Below are 15,045 nucleotides of genomic sequence, written 5' to 3'. Positions count from 1 at the left end.
TTTTCCAGATATTTGATAGAGAAATACGACTTCGATCTCGCAACATGATACGCTTCCGCAACCGAGATTCGCCACATCCTCTTCTTGAAATAGTGGGTGACGATCAACAAAATCCAAATGCCAAAGTTCTACTTTTGGAGGTTCAACCTCCTGCTATCGGCGTCTTCTCCCTTGTTAGTGGGGCATATGATGAATCTTTTCTCCTTAAAGAATGGTTAAAAATGGATACCAAAGACATTATGAGAAACTTCTCGAGCAAGGCGACTAGCATGAAAGTTCCTTTACTGAAATCCGCAATTTATCATGACACAACATCTTTCAAATCTTCTCATTCTGATGGAAGTTTCAACAATTGGCGTGTTCCCTCTTCTAATTTTGGCAATGTTTGCTACACACCTGGCTACTGGGAATGGGTAGAGGACGTGCTGCCCCGCCACAAGGAGATTTTGGAGCTCATCAAGGTCTATGACGCTGTATATACTTCTTTGTTCACGTACGACTATGACAACAATGTACTCCATGCTTTTTGTGAACTTTGGCGCTCATCTACCAATACGCTTTCTACTTTCATTGGAGAGATTTCCATATCACTTTGGGACTTACAAGCCATTGGAGGTCTCCCCGTACAAGGGCAGTTTTATGACAAAGTCGTTCCCTCGGCGAAAGAATTGACACAGACAGATACTCAAAAAGAATTGCTTCTTCCCCAAAGTTGTCGATATTTGTTTTCGGCCTTCTACATATTAGCGAAAGATGATCTCCAGGAGGTGTCCGTCCATGATTGGGTGAAGTTTTGGTTTAGAGGACCTAATAAATATGCCGAGCCTCCGCAAAAGGTGTCAAAGGTACGAGCCACAAAGCCAAGATTAAACCACAATCCTTCTGGACATATTGATTCGAACTTCCTACCGCAGACTGACGAGGAGAATGCCCCCTTTGTTGAGTTAGATGTGGAAGAATAACTTAGAGATGAGACTAACTTGGCAGCCTTCTTTGCTTGTTGGTTTTTCAAATTTGTGCTTCCGAATAAAAAACTCAACTATGTGTGCGCTAGTGTTTTTAAAGTTGCGAGCTTGATGGCTCATGGAAAGAAATTCTCCTTAGCGGTCCCAGTTCTTGCAAGCATATATCGCGGCCTAAAAGAAATCTCTACTTCTTCAAACTTGTTTGTGGCAAATATAATTTTCCCCATACACTATGTATATGGTTGGCTTGGGGAATACTTTGGGACTCATCATCGTGCCAATCGTTCACATCGATCGATGCCTCTTTGCAAAATTTCTGGCGAGAAGATGGCCAAGTGTTTTGATTTTACTGACGCCCAAAAGTTATTTCAACAGGATGATGTCCGTCGCCTCCATCATTTAGCAATTGCAAGGGAGAGATTTGCACCTTACTGATAATGGCAAGCTTTCAAATTCGTGGAACAAATATATCATAAGCCTTCGTTCAGGCTATGTAACCCTTAGGCATGATTCAAATTTCATCGTGGAGTCCTACAGCCCTCTCAGATTTAGTCGACAATTCGGTTTTTGTCAAGATGTTCCTGAAGATTTTATGGAGCGTCCTTACGATGGTACACTATTAACATTGGTGCAACTTTGGAATTCCTCTTTTCGACTTAATAGTTTTCTAAAGTCTCCTTTAATGACCCGCGAGTATGAAGACTGGTGGCCATCCCAAAGGCTGAATACTTCCCAAGGAAACCTTCGCATCATTTTGAAGAAGACAAAGCAAGACTCTACATCCATTTCATCTAAAGGGGCTTCTGATCAATCAAAGGAAAAGTCACATCCTTCTTTTAAATCTCAAGTGAAGTCAAATGATACTCTGCAAGTTGCTAAGACCTCATCCAAGTTTAAAACCTCAAAAGATAGGGATATGCCTGTGAAATCAAAATTGAGGCGCCTCATATTAGCCTCAAAGGCGACTTCACCTGCTTCCAAAGTTGGCCATGGTTCTTCTGGAACAAATGAACTTCATGTATCATCAGACAATGGTAATGACCAAACGTCAAACCTTGAGATGCCTTGTGATGAAATTTCTCATTTTTATGCTTTACCAAATGGTGTTGGACGGCCCAATGCATCTCCCAGTCCAACGGATCGTCACTGAAATCGTCCAAAAAGAAAGGCACAAGAGCTAGATGATGTTTGTTGTGGTATTGATATTTTAGATACAATTGTCATTGATGATAACAACTTTGTTGATGAGGATTCAAACTCGGCCTCATTGTGTGAATTGGCAAAACAAGTAAGGCCCCTCTTTTTTTTTTTTTTCAAAGTTTTGAATCTGATCATCTTTTTGTTCTTACTTTTTTTTTTAGTTGGACCTTCAAGAACTATATGGTGGCGACCTTACCAATGGCGCGGTTGCAGATTTCACAGTAGATCTTAATGATTTTGATGCGGCTGCAAAAGACTTTCATTCTTCCATTAATGATGATCAACCTTCATTAGAAGTAGTTCCACCAAGAAAGTCACCTTCTTATGACGTGATGCCTTCATTGGAAGTAGTTCCGCCAAGAAAGTCACCAAGTAGGCCGTTGCGACCTGGTGCTCCTACTTTAGAGCCACAAGAAACCATTTACCGCGCCAAATCAACCTTTTTCTCTGAGATGTGGGGCGCATTGTGTGGATGGATTATACAATTTTCCTTAGGTTCTTCAGATGGCTTTACAGAATTGGAGTCAAGTATTGCTTCAACTCTTGAGGAGATTAGAAAGGTAAACATTATTGATGTTTCTTCTTTAGAGGATCATGTCGAGAATTTCTTCAAGTCGTACGCAGAGTATGATACTTTAAGATCATCAAAGATGACTAAAGAATCACACAAAGGCCCTCTCTGATGCACAACGCCGTCTCGATGGTGCAAAGTTGGCACATGAAAAGTTGGATGGATCCATGGATAAACTTCAAGCAACTCTAGCAGATGTGGAGAAAGACTTAAAAGCCTTGACTTCCAAGAAAAAGAAGGTCATCGCGGTCATTAACAAATATCAAGAGAAGCTGTCCAAAAGTCAAGAGAATGTCACCATTACGGAGGGCGAGATTTATACCATTGAGGCAAATAATGTGATGTCTAACGATGAAGTTGAGAGACTAGCCAAGCTAGAAGGGGCATTTGAGAAAAGTCGCCAAGAAATCCTAAGCTTCAAACTTTTTCCGTAGTTTGATTTTTTTTTTATTTGCTTAGGATTTTCTAAGTCGCTCATTATGGTGTAGTGGTTCTTTTTTTTTGAAGCAATAAAATAGTGACTTATATTTCAATAGGAATTTTCTCCTCTTGAATTTTGATTGTTTCTTTCCACGAGCCCCCTTTCCTTATTAAAAAAAAAGACTCCATAAGCTAGCATTTATATGAGGATAGTAACAAAACGTTAACTTTTTAGCTTTCTACAACTTTGCGCATATGAGGAAGAAAATTCATAACGTGGAGTAGGACCACCAGAATAATGAGCTTCTTTTTTTGTTGGAAATATAACTTCGAGATCTTCAATCTATATACAAATCACGTCCATAGGATTTACGGATTAATACAGATTTGTCTTCAAAGTCAGCTCGAAATCCACATGCTTGAATTTTCAGCTTTCTTCAGCTTTGCGCACATGAGGAAGAAAATTCATAATGTGGAGTAGAAGTGCCGGAATAATGAGCTTCTTTTTTTGTTGGAAATACGACTTCGAGATCTTCAATCCATATAAAAATCACATCTATAGAATTTACGGATTAATACAGATTTTTCTTCAAAGTCAGCTCAAAATCTGGGTGCTTGAATTTTCAGCTTTCTTCAGCTTTGCGCACATGTGGAAGAAAATTCATAATGTGGAGTAGGAGCGCCGGAATAATGAGCTTCTTTTTTTGTTGGAAAGACGACTTCGAGATCTTGAATTCATATAAAAATCACGTCTATTGGATTTACGGATTAATACAGATTTGTCTTCAAAGTCAGCTCAAAATCTGGGTGCTTGAATTTTCAACTTTCTTCAGCTTTGCACACATGTGGAAGAAAATTCATAACGTGGAGTAGGAGCGCCGGAATAATGATATTTTTTTTTTGGAAAGACGACTTCGAGATCTTCAATCCATATAAAAATCAGATCTATAGAATATACGGATTAATACAGATTTGTCTTCAAAGTCAGCTCAAAATCTGGGTGCTTGAATTTTCAACTTTCTTCAGCTTTGCGCACATGTGGAAGAAAATTCATAACGTGGAGTAGGAGCGCCGGAATAATGAGCTTCTTTTTTTGTTGGAAATACGACTTCGAGATCTTGATTCCATATAAAAATCACATCTATTGGATTTACGTATTAATACAGATTTGTCTTCAAAGTCAGCTCAAAATCTAGGTGCTTGAATTTTCAACTTTCTTCAGCTTTGCACACATGTGGAAGAAAATTCATAACGTGGAGTAGGAGCGCCGGAATAATGAGCTTCTTTTTTTGTTGGAAAGACAACTTCGAGATCTTGAATCCATATAAAAATCATGTCTATTAGATTTACAGATTAATACAGATTTGTCTACAAAGTCAGCTTAAAATCTGGGTGCTTGAATTTTCATTTGAAAGAATTAACATGATATTCACATGGCGACGTTTTTTTTTTTTTTTTATTCTTATGACTGAACCTAGAGTAATAATACTCTAAGCTACCTACGTACCTCAGTGAATAGGATCAAGTCATTACGTAGTTCAGAGAGTGATTTTTTTTAAAAAAAAAAATTTGTGTCTTAACTTTTGCCTAGGCCGCCTCTTTCGAGATTTTCAACCTAGCGGACATTTTTTTTTTTTTTTTTTNCCTAGAGTAATAATACTCTAAGCTGCCTACGTACCTCAGTGAATAGAATCAAGTCATTACGTAGTTCAGAGAGTGATTTTTTTTTTAAAAAAAAATTTGTGTCTTAACTTTTGCCTAGGCCGCCTCTTTCGAGATTTTCAACCTAGCGGACATTTTTATTTTTTTATTTTTTTTGGGAGCCGTACACAGTTTATACTTTTGCGGGCCAGGAGTATGACACCGCTTCAAGGATAGTACTTCTTCAAGAATTTTCCATTGATGGGACCAATCCACAAGCCGTCTGCATCCACAATTTTGTAAGCTCCGCTTGAATAGACTTCTTGAATGACATATGGTCCATCCCATTTTGATGTGAACTTGCTTTTCGATTTATGAGATATGATAATTGGTCTTCTTACCGCAAGGACTTGATCACCGACTTGGAAAGACCTTAGGCGAACCTTTTTATTGAAAGCACGAGAAAGACGAGCTTGATAGCACTCAACACTTTGTTGAGCTTCCAACCTTTTCTCATCAAGAGATTCTAACTCTTCAAGGCGCAGACAAGCATTTTCTTCTTCAGTAAGTCCCTCTTGGATGGCAAGCCTCAATGACGGTATTTGTCGTTCAAGTGGAAGGACTGCTTCAGTTCCAAAAATAAGAGAATAAGGAGTTGCTTGAGTCGGCGTGCAATGAGTCGTCCGGTATGCCCAAAGAGCTTCTTCCATTTTATCATGTCAATCCCTTTTAGATTTGGAAACGACCTTCTTTAACAAGTTGCACAAGGTCTTGTTAAATGCTTCAGCTATTCCATTTGCAGAAGCATAATACATTGATGAATTACGTTGCTTGAAGCCAAAAAGGTCGCAGATCTTATCCATCAATTTATTGGTGAATGACTTTCCATTATCTATTAGTAAATAACTAGGAATGCCAAAACGATAGATGATGTTCACCCTGATGAAGTTTGCAACATTTTCCTTAATTCTTTACTTCTTTGAGGGCTACAGCCTCAGCCTATTTTGAGAAATAATCTGTCGCAGCCAAGATGTACAAGTGACCACCAGAAGATTTAGGTAGTGGTCCAACCACGTCTAGCCCCCAAGCATCAAATGGCCAAGATGCAACAGTCGGATATAATACATCAGGAGGTTGGTGCATTGTCACGCCCCAAGCTACCCCCAAGACGCGGACACGGGACCTAGGACCACAAGTGATCCCAAGCTAACCCTGCTGGCATGATCATGAGCATACTAAAGATAATAAACTGATGCGGAAGCTAAATCATAAATACATCTGAAAAGATGGGGAATACCCATATACTGTAACTGAATATATAAAATCTGAGAGTTTAATACAAAAGAAATATCAAACTCAAAACAGTAAGCTGGATCTAACTATGTCTAAAATAAGCCTCTAAACTGACTAGAAATGCTGGGACAAACCCCAGCTAAGTCTAGCAAAACTGAAACTAAAGACTAAAACACTGAAAAGAAACTCATGACTATTGTCCCCGAAGAATGAGGACACACCAACTGATTCTGCTGAATTGAAGATCGGGAATCGATCTAAGCGTGATCTGGATGCTGAGAACCTGAACCTACATCACGAGAAGATGTAGTGCATGTATGCGTCAGTACTTGAAAGGTACTGAGCATGTAGGATAGAGTAAAGCTGAAAGAACATATAACTGAACAAAGCAATAAAGCAATGAAATAATCTGAACATGATATAGATACTGAAAATACTGAATACTGAGCTAACTGATGCAATGACCAAATTTATAACATGCTGAGACTGAATACTGACTGTACTGAAATATGGTCAATGCAATAGAGTCTGACTGAACTGTGGGAGCTACTAATAACCGACATAAAACCACATGAGCTAAATGTGGAGTCCGATGTATACGCCCCATCGAGAGGACCCAATATACCCTGCCAGAGGTATAGAGGCATGCTGGCGTGATCACTAAACTGATGTTGCCCACAGAGGGGACTTACACCTACGTGGCTCGTAGTTCTGGGACTATATGGGTACGCTGAAACCCTAGTCCAACTCGGTATTATGCTACTCCCAATAAATTAAGTAGTTAACTGGTTATGACTGAATTTCTGTAAATACTGGATAGCTCGAACTGAACATGCAAACTGAGAATGCAACAATTAATCTGATAATGATGCATTCATAAACTGAGGCATGTATAACTGAATACTGAAATATCTGACCTAGCATGTGTAATTCAAGAACTAAAGAAATACATAGCTAGGGTTCTGAAATTCATGCGATAAACTGAGCAATAACATGATAATCTGATTTGGAACATTTAAATAACTAATTCATGATGATCTGCTATAATTCTAGAAACCCTAGGTATATTCATAATAAGGGAATCAAGAATCTGACTGAATTCTAGAGACCTAATGGGCGAAAGGAACCCACTAGTGAAATCCCACATACCTGGTGACGAATTCCACGGAGAAATCTTTCGATTTCGGGGCTGGAACTGATGGAACCTTGCTGCGTTCTTGAACTAGGGTTCTTGGCCTTTTTCTCCCTTCTTGCTTCTAATTTTCTAAGTTTTGATTAATGAATTTGACTTAGGTAAGTTCTAGTTATGTTTCTAGGTTTAAACTAATTAAAACCTCATGATTTAGGGTCTAAACGACGTATCTTAGGGGTTAAACGATATAGGAAAAGACCAAAAGACCCTTAAATTAGCTGCTGTCGGAGTGACTGACGGACCTGACTGACGGTCCGTCAATCAATCGACGGTCCGTCGATTGGGTCCATAGGTCGAGTCTGCCCGACAGGTCTTCACTAAAATGGGCATAACATTTTACTCGGAGGTCGAAATTTAGCAAACTCGGTGGAGTTGGAAAGATAATTCAATTATCTATCTAACCATAGGTCATGGGACACATAATTCATTTTGTGCTAAAAGTTATGACCATCTGAAGTTGACCCATCAGAATTTTCAGCTAACTGGCTACTATCCTTCGATCTACGGTCAGACCTACGGATCGTGGATCAAACAACGGTCCATGCTGGTCAACCGTAATTCGTGTCAGAGGCTGGGTAAAGGAGGTCTTGATCCACGGACACAGACCACGGACCGTGGTCTGATCTACGGACCGTGGTCTGATCTACGGACCGTGGGTCTGTCCGTGGGTCGACACTTAGCCAATTTTTCTGAGCTGGCTGGGGAGGGGTTGCAGTGGTGAACCACGGTCCACCAGCACGGGCCGTGGTCTGACCTACGGTCCGTGGATGGTGACCGTAAGTTGCACCTGCAACTTCTCAAAATCTGCAGTTTTGTCTATTTTGAATACGGGGTGTTACATGCATAAAGTTTGCATGAAATTGGCATGCTTGACATCTTCGAGCATAATCCAAGCAATCTTTTACCATTGTTTGCCAATAATACCCCATTCTTTTTATATGAAAGTGTAACTTGGGCCCAGATTAATGTTATCTACAAACTCTAGAATGTGCTTCTTGCATAGCTTGAATCGCTTCTTCTTCCCCCAAACAACGCAAGAGGACTCCATCGAATGATTTTCGATATAGAGTATCTTTGTAGTAAAGAAACCTAGGAGCACGACGACGAATTTCGGTCTTTCTCTTTGGATTTTCTGGAAGTATATTGTAACAGAAGTAATCAATCAGAGTGTGTCTCCAATCGACTATTTCAACTTGTGAGACAGCTACACGATGTTCAAACTTGCTTTCTTCATCCACATCCGGTGGTACTATCCATTTTTGGCAGATAGTGATTTGCGATTGATCATGCAGAGTTAAAGTTGAAGCCAGAGTGGCTAAAACATCAATTTACTTATTCTCTTTTCTAGGAACACGTTGAAGAGTTACATCTCCGAGCCATCTAATCAATTTTTGTGCATAGTCATGATAGAGACGCAATTCTGGTTTTTTGACTTCATAGCTACCCAACAATTGATTGATCACTAATTCAGAGTCTCCAAAAACTTGTAATTGCAATTGCTTTATATCAACTGCCATTTCAAGCCCAAGTATTAAAGCTTGATGTTCTGCAACATTATTGGAGCAATATTGCGTTAATGTGAAGGAATACGGCAAGATCTCCTCTCGAGAAGTGACAAATATCACCTCAGCGCCAGCTCCTTCACGATGTGAGGCCCCATCAAAATACATCTTCCAAGGCGGTTGAACTTCAACAACCATTGCATCTTCATCAGGTAATTCATCGGTGAGTTCCCAATCATCATGTATTAGGTGGTCTGCTAAGAAGTCATCCAATGCTTGCCCTTTCACAACCTTTTGAGGAACATACACAATTTCAAATTGCTGGAACTGGAGATAACATCTTGCTAGTCGATCATTGAGGACAGGTTTCGACATCACAAATTTGATGGGGTTGTCTTTAGAAATAAGACGGACGACGTGAGCTTGAAAGTAGTTTTTCATCTTCTAAATTGAGAAGACTAAGGCCAAACATAAATTTTCGATTGGCGAGTACTTCAACTCATTTGGTGTCATCATCCCACTCAAGTAGTAAATGGATTTTTCTTTCCCTTTGTCATTCTCTTGGGCTAAGAGTGCTCCCACTGATATTTCTTAAGCTGATATGTAAAGTATCAATGGCTTTCCAGGAACATGAGCTGCTAAAACTGGTGGTTTTGTCAAGTAAGACTTGATGCTCTTAAAGGCGTTACTACAAGCTTGGTCCCATTCGAAAAGAGTGTCCTTTTTCATAAGGCGGCTGGATGGTTGGCACTTTCCTGCTAGATTCGAGATGAATCTCCTAAGATATGCTAGCTTCCCTTGCAGACTCTTCAATTCATGGATGTTTCTTAGCTCTACCATCTTTAGAATTGCATCTACTTTTACTTGATCAATTTCTATTCCTCGATGTCGTACAATGAAGCCAAGGAATTTTCCAAAAGTAACTCCAAACGCACATTTCAAAGGATTCATTCTAAGTTGATACCTTCATAGTAGATCAAATACCATCCTCAAGTCTTGCAAGTGATCACATTTTTTTTCTTGATTTCACTACTAAATCATCAACATAACATTCAACATTTTTGTGAAGAATGCTATCAAAGATGTTTTGCATAGCTCTTTGGTATGTTGCTCCTGCGTTCTTCAAACCGAAAGGCATTACTTTGTAGCAATAAATCCCCTTAGGACTGTGGAATGCGGTCAACTCTTCATCCTTTGGCGACATGCGGATCTGATTGTAGCCGGATGAACCATCCATAAAAGACATCACCTCATACCCAGTAATGGCATCAATCATAAGCTAAGGGATATGAAATGGAAATTCATCTTTGGGACATGCATTATTGAGATCCCTAAAGTCAACGCAAACTCGAATTTGCTCATTCTTCTTCCTCACGGGGACAATACTTGAAACCCATGTGGGGTACTTAACTTCACGGATAAAGCCAGCCTCAATAAGCTTGTTAACTTCAGTTTCGATCACGGGAACCAATTCAGGCCTAAAACGCTGTTGAGCTTGCTTGATGGGACGTGCACCGCTTTTCACAGCAAGATGATGGACTGCTACCTTCAGGTCTAATCCAGGCATTTCTTTGTAACTCCAGGAAAATACATCTTTATACTCTTTGAGTAAGTCAACGTAGGCCTTTTCCTCATCACTTGCCAGTGAAGCATTCACATAAGTGGGTTTTGGATCTTCATCAGTTCCAAGGTTGATTTCTTTCAATACATCAACTGTCACCTTTACTCCTTCTTCAAGTTCGGGTGGCGCATCTTTAGCATCTTCATCTTCTTGAGGTTCTCCATCGTTGAAAGATATAGGGTAACACTATGAAACATTCTCCAACTCTCCATCAATTTTAATTGGAGTAAAAATATGCCTTTTATCTTGTGTAGTGACATGATATGAAGAGCCAACACTTTCTTTATCTTCATCACGTTGCTTGGTGTAAGCCACAACATGCGACTTTGCCTTTAGTACTTCTCCACATGAGACCACAATGTTCGTCTGCCGCTTCATTCTAGAAGGGATCAGACTTTGAAAGTCTTTAGAAGCATTTTGAGATTTTGGTAAATCAGATTCTTGCATACTCTCGCTATTTCTCCAAATCTTATTTTTCTTCCTCAATGACCCTAACCTCTCAAATACAGAAATCCTCTTCGTTGAGCTTCTAAGTCGATCAAACACAGAAGGCCTTTTGTTAGAATTAGTAAACTCATCTTCCACAATTATATAGTTGTTGCTTACCCTTTTTATGGAGACGCGGATAGGTGGAGGTTGTTTGTAGCCCAACCCTTCACGGTGTTGCCTCATACCAGGTTCTGATGGAAGCTTCCCCAATTTTGACGGTTAATTAGGATCGAATCCAGCTTTTGCTAGTAGCCTGTAAGCATTATGATCAAAACCTTCTTCTGTACGCTTCATTGGGAGTGCTTCATATTGGGATGACTTAGGGGCCACAAATTTTTTGTGAAGTAATGACTTAGGAGCCACATACTTCCCAAGTAATTTTGTGGATGACTTCATCGTATCAATTCGCCTTACAGGAAGGGTCAACCCTTCCAATACTTTTTCTCGCCGCTTGAGAGAGTGTCCTTTGTCCTCCGTTGCCTTTGGGACATAACAAAGAATGGGTGTGACCTTTTTACTTGAAGAAGCACCAATCACGTTAGGCATCTTGTTTGGATTGCCAAGCTTTGAATCTTCCTTGTTTGCGACTTTTGTCTTACCAACCGCTACCTTAGCCATATTGTTAAGGAGTCCGACATCTTCGAATGCAATGTCATCAAATTTTATGGAATATTTCTTCAAATAAAACTTTGCATCAGCAAAGTGAGCTTCAACTTCAGTGAATGGATTATCATCTGCAATAATACTTTTTGCAACTCCATTCTCATAATACTTCAAACATTGGTGGTAGGTAAATGGGATTACTTTGTTCTCATGTACCCACGGCCTACCAAGCAAAATGTTATATGAAGTCTTTGCATCAATTACATGTAACCACACGCTTGATTGCAACTCTCCGATGGTAAGGTCTATTTTGATGGTCCCTATAGACCTTTGTCTTCCTTGATTGAATCCTTGGATCATCAAGCGACTATAAGTAAGATCTGTTGTTGATATCCCAAGTTCTTTCATTGTGCGAATTGGAAGGATGTTGATTCCAGATCCTCCATTGACTAGGATTCTATTCACCCTTTTCTCACGTGCAAAACCAACCATGAATAAAGGGTGATTATGAAATGTGTCACCAAACAGAAGATCATCGTCAAAGAATGTGATTTTGGACTTACATTCATTTTCGACTCCAGGAGATGACTGTGGAGCATTTTTTGGTGATGGACATGATGGAGTTTCAACTTTAGGAGACAACTTTGGAGCATCTTTTGGTGATGAACATGATGAAGTTGCATCTTTTGCCTCATTTTCATCGATATTACAACATAGAGCTTTTGTGCCATCGCATGTAAACTTGGTGTAACACCAATTTGGCAAATATTTTCCTAATGTAATTGGTCGCCGCAACTCTTGGTAGTGGTGCACTTTTATTTCCTTCTTCTTTGAATGCATGATCAAAGTTTTGGTTTTGGGTCTCCTTACCATCTTTTCCCTGACGTGTTGCTTTGTTGACTCCTTATGCGAACACACTTTTCTGCGTCTACGGCTAGTCATAAGAGTCCAACCCCAATGATCAAGATCATCTACTGGGTCTTCATCTTGTCTTGTCGATCTCTCTCCTCCAGAAGCCACATCACTTAGTATAGGAAGAGATAACAAATTATTTACATCAATGGGCTCGAAGTCTCCAAACTTAATCATTCCTGTCTGATTGGTGTTTGGAATGTCTTGCTCCATATTTCCTTCAACAAAATTACAGGTCATGACCGGATTGGGTAAGTCAGAAGCGACACTAACTTGGTTTGAACTAAATTTCTCATCTTCAAGTTCAATTTTCCTTTCACAATCTAAGTCCATGATTTTATCCTTGAAGACGAAGCATTTCTTGATACGGTGTACAACCAACCAGTGATATTTGCAGTATTTTGGATCATCACTCCTCCCTGCTTCATCTGGTCGTTTCATATCTGGTAACTCAAAAAGTTTCATCTCAAGAAGTTCATCAAAGATTGCGGAAACATCTGAGTCAAGAAATGGGTAGTCCTTCCGCTGCATTTCCTTCAAGGTGAGCTTTTGATTTGTCCTTCCTTCAAAAGAATTAGCTTTTGCGCTCTGCGTATTGCCCACCCTTGTGGTGAATTTCACATGAGAGGCATTGACGTTCATGGATTCTTTGCTTTCAGTCTTTGGCAAATATTTTCCCCCTTTCTTGAATTCTTGCCTTTCTTTGACTTTGCGAAGTTCGTGGACAGGTGGTGCTTCAGTTCCAACCGACGACATGCTCAACTCCATATCATGAGCGCAAGTGGCCAACTCTTCAAAAGTTTTAGGCTTTATGCATTGCAAAATATAGCGGAGACCCCAATGTATACCTTGAATGCACATCTCTATGCCAGATGCTTCACTAAGTCTATCTTTACCGTTTAGACTTGCATGCCTCCATCGGTTGATGAAGTCAAAGACTGGCTCTTCATTTCGCTGACGTGTGTTTGCAAGTTCCACCATGCTTACAGTACGTCTTGTTCTATAGAAGCAGTTGAGAAATTCTTGCTCCATTTGTTCCCAACTATCAATGGAACCAAACTCAAGGTTTGTGTACCAATCGAAAGCATTGCCCTTAAAGGAGCGGACAAATTGTTTGACGAGATAATCGTCGTGTGTTCCAGCATTGTTGCAAGTTTAGATAAAGTGCGCCACATGTTGCTTTGGGCTTCCCTTACCATCGAACTGCTGAAACTTTGGAGGTTAATAACCGGCAGGCATTTTCAAACTATCAATCCCTGCGGTGTATGGCCTTGCATATGTCAAGAAGGATTTTGTAGCAACCTCGTACTTGTCTTTAATGGTACCCATGATGAAATCCCTAATTTGGTTGATCGGGATCGTTCCTTCCGAAGAAACTTGGATCTCTTTAGCATATTCAACTTGCTTTGTGGGGCGATCGACTGTCTCTTGGACTTGCAGATGTTTTCCAGGTGCATGACTTGATTCTTCATCCATCATGCCCTTCACCCTATCAGTTAGCTTAACAATTCGAGCATCTTGATCTTGAACATACTTGGTCAAGCCTTCAATAGCTCTTGTCAAGCTCACAAGTTGTTCTTCTACAGATGAAGTGTTAGTCACCATTGCGTGCATTACCATAGTAGGTGGTGGAGAGTAGCGTTGATTTTCCTTTACATAAGATGCAAACATGTTATGTGGGGTAGATCCCGTGCTTAAGACATCATTGTCTGCCATAGCGAAGGACTTCTCATATATATATGGGCTCAATTGGGCAAGAACCCTCTCGACCATTTCAACGATGTTTTCCTTTGCGACTTCACATGTTTTGGAGACAAACCAAAGACAGTAGCAGATTCAGACGACACTCATGAGGCTTGTTGTCCCAGCAATTTGGCTTGGTTCCTTGTGATAGTGTCCCATGCTTCCCGCAGTAACATCGAGGATGTTTTCGACATCGATTCAGAACTTGGATCCATCAGTTTTTGCAGATGCAAATGCGAACTTCAATGTCGATGCAAATTTCGATGCAGATGGAGATTTTGATCTAGATGTGGATACGGATGTAGATCCAGATTTGGATGCAAATGCGGATTTCGAGTTGATCTTCTTGAAAGTCGTCTCAGTGTTTTTAAACTTTGGTTGTCTTAAAGAGAAGAGATGAAAATACTGTCCCACATGGCATGCCAATTTGTAAGCGTCTAAAGTTTCAATCCTGAAATACAGTAAACAGGAAAGGAAAAATAGCAAGCAAACAATAATATTTGTATTTGAATTAATGTGAAGGTTACAATCTTTATAAAATCTCTTAAAGAGATATGTAATCCCCTGATTCTTCTCTTCACAGATGTTCTTGATTTGGCGGAATACTTGTGGCTCAACACTTGGAGCGAAGACTTCTTTGTATGCAGAAGGCTTGCAGATCACCAATAAAGAGCAACTATGTATTTCTGTGTGTATGTATGTGTGTATCCCTTCTGGTCTTATGGAGACCTCTTTATCTAGGCTTGAGCTAGGGCTTTAGGGGTATTTTGGTCCAAGCAATTTTGACCCTTGGGCCTGAAGAACATAAGTTGGGCTCATCTTGTCAATTTAATGGACTGGCCCAAATGTTATTTGGACTTGATTTAAGTCATATCATTTTGACTTAAATATTA

This window comes from Solanum stenotomum, chromosome 11 (assembly GCF_019186545.1).
Source record: "Solanum stenotomum isolate F172 chromosome 11, ASM1918654v1, whole genome shotgun sequence".
NCBI lineage: Eukaryota > Viridiplantae > Streptophyta > Magnoliopsida > Solanales > Solanaceae > Solanum > Solanum stenotomum.
The sequence above is the reverse complement of the archived record's forward strand: the minus strand, read 5'-3'. Positions refer to the sequence as shown.